At 39.3% G+C, this 17803-nt stretch overlaps 1 protein-coding gene across 3 annotated transcripts in view; it reads right to left on the reverse strand.

Annotated features, from left to right (window-relative positions):
• LOC129251234 (protein lap1) overlaps positions 1-15168 on the reverse strand; it is a 122303-nt gene extending 107135 nt beyond the window's left edge. For 2 of the 3 annotated variants that reach the window (XM_054890586.1, XM_054890587.1), the window contains exon 1: positions 15083-15168. The gene's annotated coding sequence lies outside the window, so the exon portion shown is untranslated. The remainder of the gene's footprint in view (positions 1-15082) is intronic. The other variant, XM_054890585.1, reaches the window with a different exon arrangement.
• Positions 15169-17803: the final 2635 nt, after the last annotated feature.

Genomic DNA, 17803 nt, shown 5'->3' on the forward strand with positions numbered 1-17803 from the left:
ATGTGGTCATATCTTTTGCGACCATAAACGTGACGCGTAATATTATTAAACGCAACATGAGATTCGTGAGATGCAATAGAGTCAAGCGTACTATATACGAGTTCAGAGTGATCTGGTTTGTTTTTGTTTTTTTTTTGGAAGGTGAGGGTAAACATATCAGAAACATTTCGATTGATACCGTCGCGCTAATGATATTTGGTGCATATTCCCACTTTTCCCACTTAAACAGACACCTCTCTTCGGCTGACTTCCATCCCGGGACCGCATGTGCATTACATCGAGGATGGAGCCGTGATTGTGGATATAAACCACAATCTTGTCGACACACACCATCTTTTCGTCGACTTCAAAGCTGCATTCGATAGTACGGAAAGGAGTTACTTGTATGCCGCGATGTCTGAATTTGGTATCCCCACAAATTTAATACGGCTATGCAAGATGACGTTGCTCAACACCAGCAGCGCCGTCAGAATTGGGAAGGACCTCTCCGAGCCGTTTGATACCAAACGAGGTTTCAGACAGGGTGACTCGCTGTCGTGTGACTTCTTTAACCTGATGTTGGAGAGCATCGTGCGAGCCGCAGAACTTACTCGCTCAGGCACAATATTTTATAAGAGCGTACAATTGCTGGCGTATGCCGATGATATCGACATCATCGGCGTTAGCAACCGCGCTAGGAACCAGCATTAACACCGATAACAATGTCAGCCTTGAAATCCAACGTAGGAACTCTCTTACCAACAAGTGCTACTTTGGACTAAGTAGGCAACTGAGTAGTAAAGTCCTCTCTCGACGAACGAAAATAATACTCTACAAGGCTCTCATCATGCCCGTCTTAACGTATGGTGCAGAAGCGTGGACGATGACAACATCCGAAGAAGCGACGCTTCGATTGTTCGAGAGACAGATTGTGCGTAAGATTTTTCGACCTTTGCACGTTGACAACGGCGAATATCCAGACGATGGAACGATGAGCTGTATGAGCTTTACGACGACATAGACATAGCGCAGCGAATAAAGATCCAGCGGCTACGTTGGCTGGGACATGTCGTCCGAATGGATACAAACGCTCCGGCTCCGGTAGCAGAGGAAGAGGAAAGCCGCCTCTGCGTTGGTGGAGAAGGACTTGGCTTCACTTGGTGTGTCCAATTGGCGCCGGTTAGTACGAGAAAGAAACGACTGGCGCGCTTTGTTAAACGCGGCCAAAATCGCGTAAGCGGTTATCGCGCCAATTAAGAAAAAGATGTGCCAAGTTTGCCAACCTGCGTTCAGCGGGAATAAGCAGGCAAACCAAAGATGAGAAAATGTTTGTTCACGTTGCTCATTTGTTTTGTTGCTTACTGATTTTCCGGTTTTTGCGTTTGGCGATGTCATCCACAATTGCTTTTGCATTTCTATTATTTTGATTGTAATTTGCGTTTTAGCATTATTATTGGTATGAATATATGCATTTACTAGCGGATCCTCACCCGCTTCGCTGGGTGAAAGAAAAATAGAAATGAAAAGAGTTCTTTGTTTTTTTCTTGCTTCATCATTTAATTCATGCTCGGCCATTATTTTGTGACTTATTCTAATAACAATGTTTTATTTATTTCAGTGACTTACTCTAATGATTGTAAACTAACAACTTATTCTAAAGCCTTCTGATACACAAAATTTTTGGTTTTATTTTCATGCGGTGTATAAATATAAAGTAACGATGGTTTCCCTACTCGAGAACATCCTACATACAGTTGCCTATGTCCAAAGCATGGATAAGTTAAGTCAATTCCACATAATTCAAGTGTTTGACCTTGAGACTTATTGATTGTAATAGCAAAAGCAAGGCAATTGGGAAATTGAAGTCGCTTAAAATCAAAAGGCAAATCTGTTGAAATCATTGGAATGTGCGGAATCAAAACATCTTTACCATTAAATTTGCCTTTCAAAATTGTTGCTTCAATTACATTGTTCATTGTCCGTTTCACTGCTAATCTTGTCCCATTGCATAGTTTCGGCTGATTGATATTTCGCAACATAATGATCACTGCGCCGACTTTCAATTTCAAACGATGTGGTGGCAAGCCAGGCAAATTAAGTGAATTCAAAAATTCAATTGGATAATTCACTACATAGTCGGGATTAGGGATTGAATCAATTGATTTATAGGTGACAACTTCACCTGGAATTTGAGTCAAAATACTGGCATTGATTTCATTGACATCGACATTTTTGGCAGCTAATATAGCTCTCTCGTTTAGCCAATCTTGATTTCGATAGTTTTGTGCAATATTTGGGAATACGTTTTGCACTAATTGTACTCTTGATTCTGTTACGGTACAAAAATTAGTTGGAAGTGTGATCATGCCTGTATTCTTATCAATTGGCTTTCGTCCATTTCCGACTTGCAACAAATGTTCGGAAAATTCAGCAGCTGTTGGATCATTCTGTAACTGCACACGAACATTAGTAGTTAATGTGAGTTTTTGAACATATCTCCACAGATTAGAAGATTTAAGGCACGCTCTCAATTCATCAGCTGCTGTTGATTTGGGAATAACAGGTAAAGTTTGTCGAAAATCACCGGCCAATAGAATTAGTGCACCACCAAATATGTTTGTGTTATTTCAAAAATCTTCCAGTGTTCTATTTAAGGCTTCCAGTGATTTTTTATGAGCCATCGTACATTCATCCCATACAATAATTTTACATGTTTGTAAAACCTTTCCCATTCCAGAATTTGTAGAAATGTTGCAAGTTGGTTCTTCATTTACTTGCGCATTTAATGGTAACTTTAATGCAGAATGTGCAGTGCGACCGCCGTCCAATAAAGTTGCCGCTATTCCAGATGATGCCAAAGCCAATGCAATATTATTCTGTGATTGAATGGTGGCCAAAATTAACGACAACAAAAACGTTCCAGTCCCACCTGGTGCATCTAAGAAGAATATTCCTCCTCTTTCATTTGCAACATTGTCTATAATTGTGTCATATGCCTGCATTTGTTCTGTGTTTAATTTTGGTAGGTTTTTTGTTACAAATGTGTTCAGATCATTTCGATCATATTCTTTTTCACGTCTTAATTCTGCATTGTATGCATCATGCACCGGACGATTTGGTGCAATCATACCTAACTCACTCAGATTTTTATTTGCAATCATCAGGCAAAAGTCTTCGATTTTAATTAATGCCTCATTATATAATTCATCTGTATAATTCAAATTTGGATTTGCAGTAATGCGACGTACTTGATGTAGGATATCTTCTGTCATGTATTCTTGGTAAGTACTCCACAATTCTTTTGGGTTTACTGGGAAACATGTAGGAATAATGATGGCAAATAGTGTTCTTATTTGGAGTGGAGAACTTGTTGCACATGCATCCATAAGCGTTGCATCAGACTGATTATCATTTTCAAACAAATTCAATTCTTTGCATGCTTGCTGATAAGTACAACAAAGATGACCATTAACTCATTTCAAACTTTCGAATGATCTTGGGCCGGGAATATCAACTAAGAGTAAACGTAAATAGAAACATTCCACTTTACTTGGATGCACAGTGTAAAGTCGTCCGATTGCATCACCCAAATGAACACCTGGATATCCATCTACAGGTATTCCTCGTTGCCTTCGTACCCAGGACCTTGATGATGCATTCCAAGTATAATATTTAGGAACATTTGAATAAAGCAATGTTCTTGCAAATAAATCTGTTTCACATAAGTTGCAAAATGCAGTTAGTGTTGTTGCTAGTGGTCGTTCGCCCATTTGTTGAGAAGTATTTTCAGTGAAATAAACACTTTGTTCATTTTCTAAACGGACTGACAAATGAATAACAGCTGGATGGCGATCATGAATCGGAAATGATAATATTCTCCAAACTGTTTCGTTGCTACTAATGTATCTTCCCATTTGGTAATTAGTAGTTTCATCATTTCGATTTACAACTCCAAATACTGCCATGTCACTTCCTTTATTGATATATTTGCATATGTATTTGATGGATTTTACGGAGTTACAATATTCTACATTTCCAACGGTTATCGATCTCCACATCTTGATTATTTATTTTCACAGTGACTGTTTTTCCATTATATGCTGGTGATCTTCCACGGTACAATGGATATCCATCATTTCCAGTCATTGTTTCAGCAATTAATTGACTTGGGTAGTTTTTTGAACATTTACCATCAACCATACATGGAGAATTTTGATTTAACGTACCACACGGTCCATGAATCATGTTTTTGGTTACAGTAGGATGTAATTCTGGATCTTCATTTATATCTGGAATTTCAGCACACATAATATGATCAGTTTTATCTGTGGTTAGTTTTTGTTTTAATCAAATCAAAATATGCGCATGAGGCAAGCCTCTTTTTTGCAATTCCACAGAATACATGAAACATTGTACATCTCCGTAAACTTTATGATTTACAGTGAAATCCATTAGAGACTGTAGCTTTCGTCTACTCTTTCTCTTGCAGTAATGTCATGCCTAGCTCATTGCCCAGTATATGAATGATTCTTAATATCATCCCATTTCGGATTGCATGTGAAAGTTATGAATAAGTCGGGTCGACCATAATTTCTGACATAACACATTGCATCTTGGGCGTATTCATGCATATGCCTTGGACTGCCTGTATACGATGAAGGTAATATTACCATTTGACCAATGTTATTAACATTGGTATCGTTGTTAATTGCATCTCGTAAATGTATGTATTCGTCACAGCGTAATTTTCTTTGGTTGAATCTAATGTAATTCAATCGTTCTGTTTCTATTTTCGCATACATGTCAACAATATACTGATGAAATAATTTACGACATTTTAAAATGTGATTCTCTTGATTTTCTCTTATCATGATTCTGTATGCATAATAATTCATTGCGCTTACAGTTTTATTTGTTTCTTGACCATTTGCTGGATTTATTTGTTTTATATCAATCGAATAACCATTTTCACCACGACAGAACAAAAGAGGATATTGTAATGCATCATATTTTCGATGCGTTTCATTAACACGTGGCAGTGTATCATTTCTTCTTTGCAAAACAATATTTCTTGGTTGAAATTCATCTCCAGATATAACAATTGCAACCTCTTTGCTTGAAGTTGGTTGATTGTATGTTCCACGATGTTCGCCGGCAGGCGTTTTATTTGCATCAATTTTAATTTTATGATTATCAGATGACAATCTTTCGATTGTTGTTTTAAAACTTTGCACCAAAACATTGTATGTGTGTAATAATTCTTGTAACTCTCTCATAATGACTCTGATTATATTTCTGGAAAATGCACACCGTGCTTGAAGTTCATCAGCGCTGTCATTAATGAAATAAATTTGCAAAAATTTTGACTCTTGATCGGGTAGTGGTAGTAATGAACCTATTAAGTGATATGCTTGCCCTTGAATCAGAAAAAACCCATAATTTGTGTCCATAAAATTTAATGATTCATTAGATGTGTCAGCGAATGTTGTTGAACGTTGAAGTTTATGTATTACCTTGAACGTTGGCATGAAGTTATCGGTTATAATTTTTCCGGCACGAAAAGATGTAATTTGAAAACATGAATTATATGTGGAAATTTTTTCAAGAAAATGTTTGGTGTTTCAGTTTTGAACTTCAATGCTTGACAAAATCCGCAAATTTTATCCATACTTCCAATGACAACGTATTTGTGAGATGAATAATCAAGTTGGGGATTATACTGAAATGCTGCACCATTCAAATTTACAGAATTGATATTCATTGGCCGATTTTGAGAACGTGACCTAGTACGATCTCTTTGTTGACTTAATCTATCAGCATGATTTTCCTCACTTTCATTTTGTCTGTGATTTTGCACATTTCTATTGTGACGTGTATTATGTCCGATGTTAGCATGTCTTCTACCTCTTGGTATTTCTTTTTCTCTTGATTGCTACTTTTCTTGTTTTTAAACTGGAATTCAAATTAATATACTGTTAGCGCCATCTTTTAAAAATGTAATTGGAAATGAAAATTACACAGAACAGAAATGGGAAATGATCAGCAAAAATAATATATATTTTTGAAATTTTTCTTCAAAATATCTACGGAAAGTGTGAAAACAATCTCTTTCCTTAAATATCTTAAGTAAAAACTTCTAAAATATTAATTATTTTTGCCGATTTCTGTTGTGTGTATTTTTCACACCATTTATTCACTGTTTCACTTGTTATCAATCATTTGCAAAATTAATATATATTTTGTAAATTTTTCGTGAAAATATCGTTGGAAAATGTGAAAACAATCTTTTCTCTTAAATATTTCTGACGCACTTTTTTTATCTCTTTGGTTGATGCCTGGAAACTGCTTCACTTGAACACTCTACCAAATAAAACTTTTCTTGTTAGTTTTAACACTTACTTTCACTATGCACTATTACTGATAACCTTTGGTAATCTTCTAAGAAAACGGCTTTGCTTAGGTACTTTTTTAGCGACGACTTGTTCAAGTTCGTTGAGCTAATGGCTTTGCTTCGGTTATCCCGAAGTGTGGGTGTAAAGAAGAAGTATTTAAGCAAAGTGTTAAGTTAGTCACAGCAGCATTGTGATACGATTAATTATTGCAGGCGGTCAGCTACAGCTGTGCCTGCTAATTTGTATGTTTCTATTCTATGCGAATGCAGGCGTGCAGCCACTGCTGTATGAATATATGTATATGTATGTATGTTTGCATTCCATTGAAATGTATGTAATGGAATGAAAATTTAGGCATAAATACTGCTGTGTTAACTTGTACATATGTGAGTAAAATGTACGCTCCACGCAACCGTTTACAATAACAACCACACGCGTAAAAAGAACGCTGCCTCGAGTATACTGTGTGTTGACGAAGAAGTAAAGGAGATTATAACCAAACATAGTTACAAACCTTCTCCACATGTGTCTCTTCAATGTGGCAAAGCTTGGTTAAAATCGGTGGAGCCATTCTCCGTAAAGTTCATCACAACGCGAAAAACGGCTGAATTTTTATGTATATAGATTAAGTTGAGGAATAGGTTCGCAGCGTTTTTACCGAAGACTTGGTTGGCACAACGCCTCCATTGAACCCTTCCCGAGCGGGCCGACTGGTAATATGATGAAGAGGATATCTCTTGGGTATCCGCAGTGTCCAAGGACCAGATTGCAAACCCCACAACTGGGACGTCACTGACCCGAAAACCAAATCGGATGACGCTCCAAAGAAGACTGTGGCGGACAAAATCCTGCAACAGAAGATGAAATCGGGCTACAAAAGCTGAGTCATGTTGAGTTGAGCAAAGTGAACAAGCTGAGCCAACGTGACCCAAGTTCTCTCACCACACGAGATAAGGCGTTAATGAAGAAGCACGCATATTACGTCCGGAAGTATGAGAATCAACATGCTTTGAATACGACGGTAGTAGAAAGTGAAGCTCCCAATCAAACCAGCCGAAAAAAGACAAACGAGACAGTACCTCGTTTGCAAAAGCTGGAACAGCCTTCAACAGAACAAACAGCAGGCGCATCGTCAAAGCGCCAAAGATCATGATAAGCAGGCGTCTGCGAGCAAGCGTATGAAGCCTTCTTCTAGCTCAAACTCGCCGGCGGAGCTACAAAAAGCCATTATCGATCGTGGTCAGCTGGAAAGCAAGGAGTCAAAGTGATCGGATGCAGCAAAAGAAGTCCTTAGAGCTTCTTACAACTTGTATCCGTAGCCTTGACGAACTATGGCCTGGATGCAAAATTCATGTGACACCGGTGATGGATGTACCGTTTCGAACGACTGTGAGGGTGTGGATCCCACCTCCATTAATAGACGATGAAACTACACTCTCACTGATAAAAGGTCAAATCGAAGAGGCGCATCCTGAAGATTAGACCATAGTGAGTACCGTACAAGGGATAAGGGAAACGGCAAAGAGCTGTGGGTAAGAATTAGCGAACGCGATAGGGCATCTTAAAGGGGTCCTACCCGTAGTAACAGAAAAGAGCGGCAATGAAACCGCAGACGCTGAAGATGGTGCAAATTAATTTGCATCACTGTAGGGCGGCAACGGAGGACTGGCTGCTCTTTATGGAAGAGGAAGGAGTGGGGGTGGCCCTTATACAAGAACCGTGGATTGTGCAAGGCAAAGCCGCTGGCCTTGACAAGCCCACCAACACGCTATTGGTTCCTGCCACTGAAGGTAGGATCAGAAGTTACAACTTGGTTAGGAAAAACTCTAATGGCAAGTTAACTAACATATTTCTCTACCCACAGTTTTGCAGCGCAGATCAGACGACGGCAGTATGTTAACAGAGCGGAGGTCCTAACCTCCTACTTACATCAGCATACCTGCCGTTTTAAGGAGAGGATTCGCCATCGGGTTCTTAGAGACCTGGTCCAATGGACCAGCGGAAGAGAGCCGGATCTGGTGGTAGGTTGTGATGCGAATGTGCACCATCCGGCATGGTGCAGCAGCGACATTTATGTACGAAGTGAGTCCCTTTTTGAATACTTAATCTCAATATACATATGTAGCAGGGGTAATCATCCCGCATACTATTATGGGATCAGGGAGGAACTTATTTATACATCCCTAGTATCAAATTCAGGCTCATTAAGGGTTGACAACTGGCATGTTTCACCAAAGCTTTCCTTTTCGCAGCACTATAAAATCGAGTTCACATTAAACATAGAATAATCGAATCGACTTTCCTATACGAATCCTAGAAAGGCGTCAAAAACCGCAAAGGGTTGCTACTCCTATCCAAATAGTTTTAATACCTATGAGAGGCAAATAAAGAAAGCAAAGGAAGAATCCTGGAGGAGGTTTTGTAAAGAACTGGAGGACACATCTGAGTTCAGAAGATCGAGAAAATGCCTCCCCAAGGAACCCTTCAAACCAAGCTTTTTGAAAAGACCGAATGGCAGCTTCACAGAAACAAGGCAGGAAAAACTTGAATATCTCACACAAACACGCTTCCCTGGATGCCATGAATGGTCGAACAATGTAAAAAGTTCTAGGCTTTCTGGAATTCAGATAGATGAACTTACTAGGAAGATTATCTGTGAGACTAAGGTAATCTGGACGAGACCTCTGACTCCTTAGCTAAGATGGGCTCTGAGGCCAACTTCTTTGGCCCAGAGCCCGCTTTGCCACTCCCTTCTGCGGTCATCACGGCCACGGTAAGCAAATGGGTAACTACCACCCACAAGCAAGCTTGGCAGGCTGAGAGAGGCTACAGATGGACAAAACTGATGTTACCTATGTCCGATCGACTGTCGCAAACCCTTCTGTCATTAAGCAGAGAGGAGTGCAGACGTCTGGTTGGACTGATGACGGGCCACTTTCTGTGGGCAAAGCACATGGAAAGGTTGGGCATCTCAGACAGTGTATTCTGCCCAGCTTGTTAAGAGGAGGATGAGACGGCGGACCACTTCCTGTGTGTCGCTGGAATCAGGTTTGAGGTCTTTGGCACTGATGTGTTAAGAAGCGACCATCTTGGCTCCTTGGCACCACAAGATCTACTCAGATTTCTTCGGAGATCGGGTAGATTTAAAGAAAATTAAAAGGGAATCCAAGTGTAGTACAATGGACTCAATTAATGTCTGAGTGTTACACTTGCTAGTTGTCCCGACAAAAAAAAAACAAAAAAAAGGTAACCTGGGCGGTAAACTCCTTCCCCCCTACAAGTCAGGAGGACCGAACGGAATCATACCAATGATGCTGCAGCAGCAATAGGAACGATTAATTAGGGTTAGTTAAGATGTTTATGGAAACCCTATTTTCAGGGTATATCTCTAATATATGGAGGAAGATCAGGGTGGCCTCTATTCCTAAAACAAGGACACCGGGCTATCACACTGCGTAAGATTTCAGACTGATTAGTCTTACTTCGTTTTTACTTAAAATATTAGAAAGGCTAATTGATCTACACATCACTCTAATACACAGCACTCTTAATACCGATAACTTCAGCAAGGCACAACAGGGTACAGCTATGCACGAAGTTGTTGGAACAATAGACTTCTTTTAAAAATAAGGAATTTACTATGGCAGCTTTTCTGGATATCGATAGATAGTTGCTTATGTTATTCTGATGACAGGAAAGTTTCTCTCGACTATCAGCGGGCTCATGAAATCAGCGTTAAGGGAACTCTCCGAGTGCGAACCCTCAAACGGTCTAATGGTTAATCCAGCCAAGACCGAACTAGTTCTGTTCACTAGAAGATACAAGATACCGAGTTTTCAGTTACCAGCTAAAGCTGGAGTAACATTAACCGCATCGAATGAAGCCAAGAATCTTGGCATAAGTCTGAACTCAAAGCTTGTTTGGAAAAGGCACACTGAAGAAGGGATGAAGAAAGCTTGTAGTGCCCTCTTTATCTGTAAAAAGACATTTGGCAACAAATGGGGACCGAAACCGTATATCAACCACTGCTCGTACAATACGATCATCATACCCATAGTGACTTATGGATCTTTCGTGCGGTGGGAGGCGGTGCAGACAATCCAATCTAAAGAATCTCATACAAGTACAACGATTAGTTTGTGTCGGAATAACAGATGCGCTCCGCTCGAAGGGTCAGACGGCGCTGGAAGTGATCCTACATATTCCATCCATTGATATATATGTTAAAGGGACAAAGGCCAAATCCGCTTCCAGGATTAAGGCAGCATGTGTGCTTACAGTACACACGTACTCTCATGCATCAGATCTACAGATACTATCTATGGAACACTTGCTAGACGAATCGAAAACAGACTATCTGGTTGCAAAAATAGTATAAAATAGAAATGTGCGACCGAAAGGATTGGCAAACCAGAGTCATGTCAGATGATAATAGTCACCATATTTATACTGGCGTCTCAAAGATGGACAATAGCACTGGATCAGGCGTTTGCTCAGAATGATTATCTTTAAATTGCTCATTTAGACTCCCAGATTATACAATATATATATATAATTGGCGCGTACACCCTTTTTTGGGTGTTTGGCCTCTTATTTGTGCCGTGCGTCTTGATGTTGTTCCACAAATGGAGAGACCTACAGTTTCAAGCCGACTCCGAGCGGCAGATATTTTTATGAGGAGCTTTTCCATGGGAGAAATACACTCGGAGGTTTACCATTGCCTACCGAGGGGCGACCGCTATTAGAAAAAACTTGTTCTTAATTTTTGTGTTTCACCGAAACTCGAACCTATCTTCTCTCCGTTTGGTAGTCACGCACAAACCCATTCGGCTACAGCGGCCGATTGGTGCAGCGTTTTCCACGCTAAGATATACGATATAGACCAAGTAGCAAAACGATAAGACTGATGAACTTACCTCTAGCAAACTTTACCATTTTTGTTGATAGTCAAGCCGCGATCAAGGCACTGGCCTCAACGCTTATCAATTCAAGATGTGTAGAGAATGCAGGTCTTTCTCGCTCATATAACAACACAAAAACGCACTTTGTTGGGTACCCAGCCACCCTGGAGTGGACTCTCTTACTACTAACTATCTCAAAAGCGCTCTGGCTTAAACTGTATCTTAAAAAAAAAAAAAAAATGTCTACGTGGGCTCAACAGATTAACTACCAGCATCCTCACAGCAGTTATAACGGGTCACTGCACTATTGGCATCTTAACCAGTAGAATGGGCGTACGTCACATTGACTTCTGCAGGAGCTGTGGGTACAACACCTCCTTTGTGAATGTCCTGCACTTCAAAGAAGCCGAGCAGGACAATTATTTCTTTCCTCAAGGACCTCCCATTCGAGCTCTTGGAGTATGGCTTTGCCGACTTCGGCAACATGGGGCCTGGTGCTGTCGTGAGGGAGTACGATTTGATCATGTCGATCATCTATTCATTCGAATAGCCTAATTCACCTGGTGTAGCGGGGCAGTGTAGAGCTTCTTGTTGAGCGTGGCATTCTTTTCGAGCATTTCCCAGTGCACCATGCTCTCCCAGTCCCCCCAACAAATATCACGATCTTCTTTGGATGAGAATCTGGCTTGACTCGTTCTTTTTCAAAAGAGATTTGAGACGTTCTTTATCGAATTCAGAAGACCTTTCAGCAGGTGTTGCCAGATGCCTGCAAATGAAAGTGTGTAGTGTTTATGATGATGGGGGTTATTGTGCCTCCTTACAACACACACGCATATGACGTTTTTATTTTGGGTTCAATGGTTTTAACATGGAAAGGGGTTCCACGCAAAAATACCGTGGATTGCGTAGCCGGAGTGGGACTGATGAAGGTTATTTGTTTGAAGCGTGGCCGAAGGCCGCCTACGCGAAAAGGAGTTCTACGCAAAAATACTGTGGATTGCGTAGTCGGAGTGGGACTGGTGAGGGTTATTTTTTTTGAAGCGTGGCCGAAGGCCGCCCACGCGAAAAGGAGTTGTAAGATTTTATTTTCAAAAATGTTTCTCAATTTTAAATTACCGCACAAAATAGTGCAGTTTTACAACTAAGCCTCCACTGAGCCTCTCTGCATACGAACTTCGTTTTTATTTCAGGCGTATGGCAACACCAACTTTTCGCTAAATTACAGAACTTTAACGTTAAATTACTTAAAAATGGTAAGCCTCCGGAGGGTTTTCAGTTTTAAGATGGGGATGCACCCCTCTATCCCCCCCTTTTAACCTTTTCTTTCAAAGCAATAGACATTTTACTAACTATTTCCCGGCCTTCCGCTGTGGGACGTGACGTTGAATTTCGCAAACCATTTCCGTGCTGTAGACTCTGCTATGACAATGAAAAGCTAAGAAACGTAAGTGTTGAAAATGTTGATTTCTAAGCCTCAAAACTAATAAAAAATTTAATAACTCAAAGATTCAATTAACATAGTTTTGTAGAGCAGAAAAAGTTCTAGCAAATGAATACTTAACTTTGCCAAACAAATCGTTGTAAAATAAAAGAAAATATAAAAACGCTATGAACTTATTCCCCAACCCACTACATATTTACATAGAGTAAGATTGAACGCTAGGCGGCCGTCGTAGCCGAATGGGTTGGTGCGTGATTACAATTCGAAATTCACAGAGAGAACGTTGGTTCGAATCTCGCTGAAACACCTAAATTAAGAAAAACATTTTCCTGATAGCGGTCGCCCCTAGGCAGGCAACTTCCGAGTGTATTTCTACCATGAAAAAGCTCCTCATAAAAATATGTGCCGTTCGGAGTCGGCTTGAAACTGTAGGTCCTTCCATTTGTGGAACAACATCAAGACGCACACCACAAATAGGAGGAGGAGCTCGGCCAAACACCCAAAAAGGGTGTACGCGCCAATTATATATATGTATATATATATATATATATATATATAGGTATATAAATATATATACAAGATTGAACGCTACCACTAACTTTTTGAGTTAAGTTTTATGTCGTTTTTTTTAACAAAATATACATCAGTTATACATATCATACATATTGCTTTTTTCTTGAAAGCTCAGTTCTTTTAAAATAACCGCTGATTTTCACGATTTTCCTGGTGAGACAATACGCTATCCGCTTTCGTAAGTGGGACGTTAAATGTGTAAGCTGATCCAAAAGATTGAAGTTTTGAGACAATACGCTATCAGAAGCAGCTTTATGTATTCATCAAGATCAAAGAGATGTTTATTTGACAATTTAATTGCATTGTGTCTGATGTTAGACTCTTGCAATCTTTAGCAAAATCACAGAAAGAATATGGTTAAAGAAGTACTCTATCAAAAAGGGCAAATAGCTTTTGAAATGAAATAAATCATTGAAGAAGTATAAATAAATAAGTAAATGTAAAAGTAATTAGTATGTGCGTACAGACCAATATGGTTAAGTATATTAGATTCCTTTCATCAAACTGAGCATTTTGGTATACACGTATGTATGTTTGTATTTATATGTATGCAAAAATAGGAATATTTATGTAATAAGGAACATTTAATTACAAAAACGCAATTACAAAATAAATATTGTATTAAAATGAGTACTCAGCCACTTCGACCTTCTGCTTCCGCTGTCCGCCGACTACTGCTTCTAACGCCAAAAAAAAACCGTTTCTCTCTCTCGCTGCTGTACTGCGCTGCCGTAAGGTATACTCCGTCTTACATTCGGCCTTCTTGACCTCCGTCATCTGACCCAGATGACAAGGGTTCTTCATTTTCTACGACAAATCGCCATAACTTCATGTTATCACAACTAGTCATGGTTATTTTCGGGCCTTCGACGTTCGCGGCTTTCTTCACATCATAACGGCCGTTGCCTTTGACCTTGGTGACTTCATAAGGACCCAAAACTTTACTGGCTAACTTGTGACCAGTCACAAACTGGGTTCTCTGACGAGATCGCCAATTTTATAGCCATGCTCTTTTTGACGCTTCTTGTCAAAATTACGTTTGTACATCTGCTGCGCTTGCATGATATTGCGTCGTGCTTCATCTCGCAATTTCTGACGATCCTCATTGTAACGTGATACAATCTCTTCCTCTAATAATTCCAGTTGACGATCCTCAGCTTGACTGAACATTTTTTTGCCAAACAAAGCTTCAAAAGGCGATGTCTTGGTAGATGCATGAACGTGTGCGTTAATAGCTCTCTGAACTTCAGGCACATATTTGAACCATAACGCCGGCTGATCCGCTGATAGCTTAGCAATAACCGATAAAACCGAGCGGTTTACGCGCTCAATCTGACCATTGCCACTGGCCACTCCCGTTGTTGTCCAATCAGAAGAAGGAAATCAAAAAATTTATTTTTGCCATATGTCATCCGCGGACCGTTTTATTGATACCGTCTCGTTCATATTTGAGCAGAAGTTATGTATATACACATTTCATAAATTTTATACCGACAAAATAAAAAAACAATTTTTTTAGGTAAGTAATTTAAGCAAATATTTCCGAGTCGTCAGTCATAAGAACGAAAGGTTTCTTTGGCAAACCCAATTCTAAATCCTCGTTGGATGGGTGACAGCTTTAGATAGGCCACTAGAATGTTCTTTAAGTTGTCGGTATCTATGTACTATTATAAAACACTTTTCTTTCCAATGCATTTGTCGTAATGGTTGCAAGACATTATACTAAATTAAATACAAGATTACCCACGCCTGCCGTTGACATACATTCCCACACCCCCATGATTCACTGTACTTACTGTATTGCTTCTTTCGAATTCGCTATTGGGTTTTCTCCAGACTCGAATCCTTCCATCCGATTGAAAACTGTTGAACTCACTCTCGGCGCTAAAAATTATGTTGTTCCAAAAATCAAATGTCTTTTTTTTATATTCCTTTGCCAACTCTATCTTTTTATATTTATTGACTTCGCTGAGTGGTTTTCTTCGAGCCATTCGCGAGCTATACCCGGCACGTTTCAAAGCCCTGCGAACTGTTTTCGGATGGACTTCTTTATCAATCTCTTCAAGAACTTCTGCTACCATTTGCTGAAACTTTCGGATGGCGTTCATCACTGAGGGTAAATTTGGGATGTCTTCAGTATGAGGTCGGCTCTTAAGATTTGTTTCCCTTTAAACGTTATGCTATAAATAGTAAAACGACTTCGGATGGCCGTTTGACCCATTCCTGCAAATGATTTGCCCTCATGACCAAATAAGTTGAGTTTCGAATGATCATATTCATAACGGGACTCATTCGAAAGCATAGATTGCTTTGTTAAAAAATGAAATCTTCTAAAATTTAAAATTCATACTTTGTGTGAATAATTTTGTCGCTTGAAAATATGAGAAATCGTATGATTTTCGTTAATAATTTATTTATAGAGTAACATTTTTTAAGTTTATGTTAGTTTCAAATAAACAATATTTTAATGTATTTTTCTTAGAATAAAATTATTATTTTTTTTTTCTACAGCTCATTGAATCCAAAATTAGTTGTTGTGTGAATAATTTTGTCCGTGTGTGTAGATAATCGCGTTAGATAAACGCTACTAATGTAAATATTCTTCCTATGTGGCTTTTTGCCAGTCGGTGCAAGACCTTCTTAACTTTGTGTTCATGTTCACCGGAGTTTCAGTGAGTGTATTCATGATATTATTAAGTTAACTCGCTCAGTAGTATTTATTAAACTATTATGTGCTTTTCAGTGTTTATAGGCACGCATAAATGGGCACGTTGAATGCTAGACATATGTTGAGTATGTCTGGGTGGGAGAAGGCTCAGCTTCCACAGAGGGATGGCTCGTTTGGTAGCAGAAACTGCTTGTTACTACAGAAACTACAATTAAGAACATTTCAGCAATTTAAGCCACAATAATAACCCAATTTACCACACAATAATTGAAATTATTAATTGGCAATAAATTTGTGTTAAATTTTCTGTATAACCCTGTGAAGCCTGTTTAATGAGAAGACCACAGCGTCTATTCAATGAGAAAACAAAATATCATGAAAGCGTAATGGCAAAAATACTGAAAAGCATTAAATCGAAGCGGCCGCCGTAGCCGAAAGGGTTGGTGCGTGATTACCATTCGGAATTCACAGAGAGGTCGTTGGTTCGAATCTCGGTGAAAGCAAAATTAATAAAAACATTTTTCTAATAGCGGTCCCCCCTCGGTAGGCAATGGCAAACCTCCGAGTGTATTTCTGCCATGAAAAAGCTCCTCATAAAAATATCTGCCGTTCGGAGTCGGCTTGAAACTGTAGGTCCCTCCATTTGTGGAACAACATCAAAACGCACACCACAAATAGGAGGAGGAGCTCGGCCAAACACCTAATAGAAGTTATTATTTTTTTTGTTTTTATTAAATCGAATAGACTAAAAACCAAATAAAGAGCTTTCAATAAAATTATGTTTTAATGATGAATTTCTTTTAAAAAATGTGACTCGTTATAAAACCAAAACCAAAAAGAAGAGACTGGGGTGGATTGTTGGTGGTGAAGTCGCCGTTATCGACTTATAGGAACAACGATTCAAGGAGCTGTGTGAGGTGAGGCAGAACGTAGTTGACTTCTTAAAAAAAGATTTGATTGAACAAAACTTAGTTTAATTTTATTTATAAACTTCCACAACCACCTTTGATTTGCAAATTGTTCTAATTTTACAATGAACTTTGAACAGCATCCTTCAAGCTTTATCTTCATCACCGTCTTTGCTTTTTTCTGAAAAAACAACAACAGGCTCCAATCCAAACTCAATTGTAATGACAGGGAAAATTCTATACATACAAGGTGAAGTCGAAAATAAACAAGACTGAGCTAAAATAAAAACGACAGGAGCTTTGTTCTGATAACTTCGAGAATATTCATTAAAAATAGTCCCCTCTGGCCTCAATACACTGTTTTGCGCGATCTTAAAGCTTTTCGAAAAAGTGTTTCAGGTCATTGACCGGAATGTCCTGCAGTATGTCGGTACAAGCCTTTTGGATGGCCTCTACGGACGCAAAATGTCTTCCTTTCATGGCCAAATGCCATTTTCCGATTAGGTAGTAGTCACAGAGAGCCATTTCAGGCGATTGATGGTTAAAGTGCGATTTCTAGTCAAAAAATCAGTCCCAACAATGGGATGAGATGATGCATTATCATGCAAAAAGCGCCAACTCCTCCTTCGCGATATTCAGTGCGAATTCGACGAATGCGATGCAACAAACGCTTCAAACGCTAAGATAGAAAATTGCATTGACGGTTTGGTCCATTGGCACGAACTCCTTGTGAGGTCTTTCGATGATCTTTAATGAGGTCTTTCGAATGTTGAATTCTAAGCAATTTTTGGTTCTCAGTTAACTTGTACGGAATAAAATGTGCACAGACCTTTTGGAAGTGCAAATTATCAGCTAAAACGATATAAGTCGATGTTTTAGAGATATTCAACTCCGATTCCATGAATTTCAAAGATGATTTCGGTTCATTTTTGATCAATTTA

This window comes from Anastrepha obliqua, unplaced genomic scaffold (genome assembly GCF_027943255.1).
Source record: "Anastrepha obliqua isolate idAnaObli1 unplaced genomic scaffold, idAnaObli1_1.0 ptg000009l, whole genome shotgun sequence".
In the NCBI taxonomy this organism is placed as follows: domain Eukaryota; kingdom Metazoa; phylum Arthropoda; class Insecta; order Diptera; family Tephritidae; genus Anastrepha; species Anastrepha obliqua.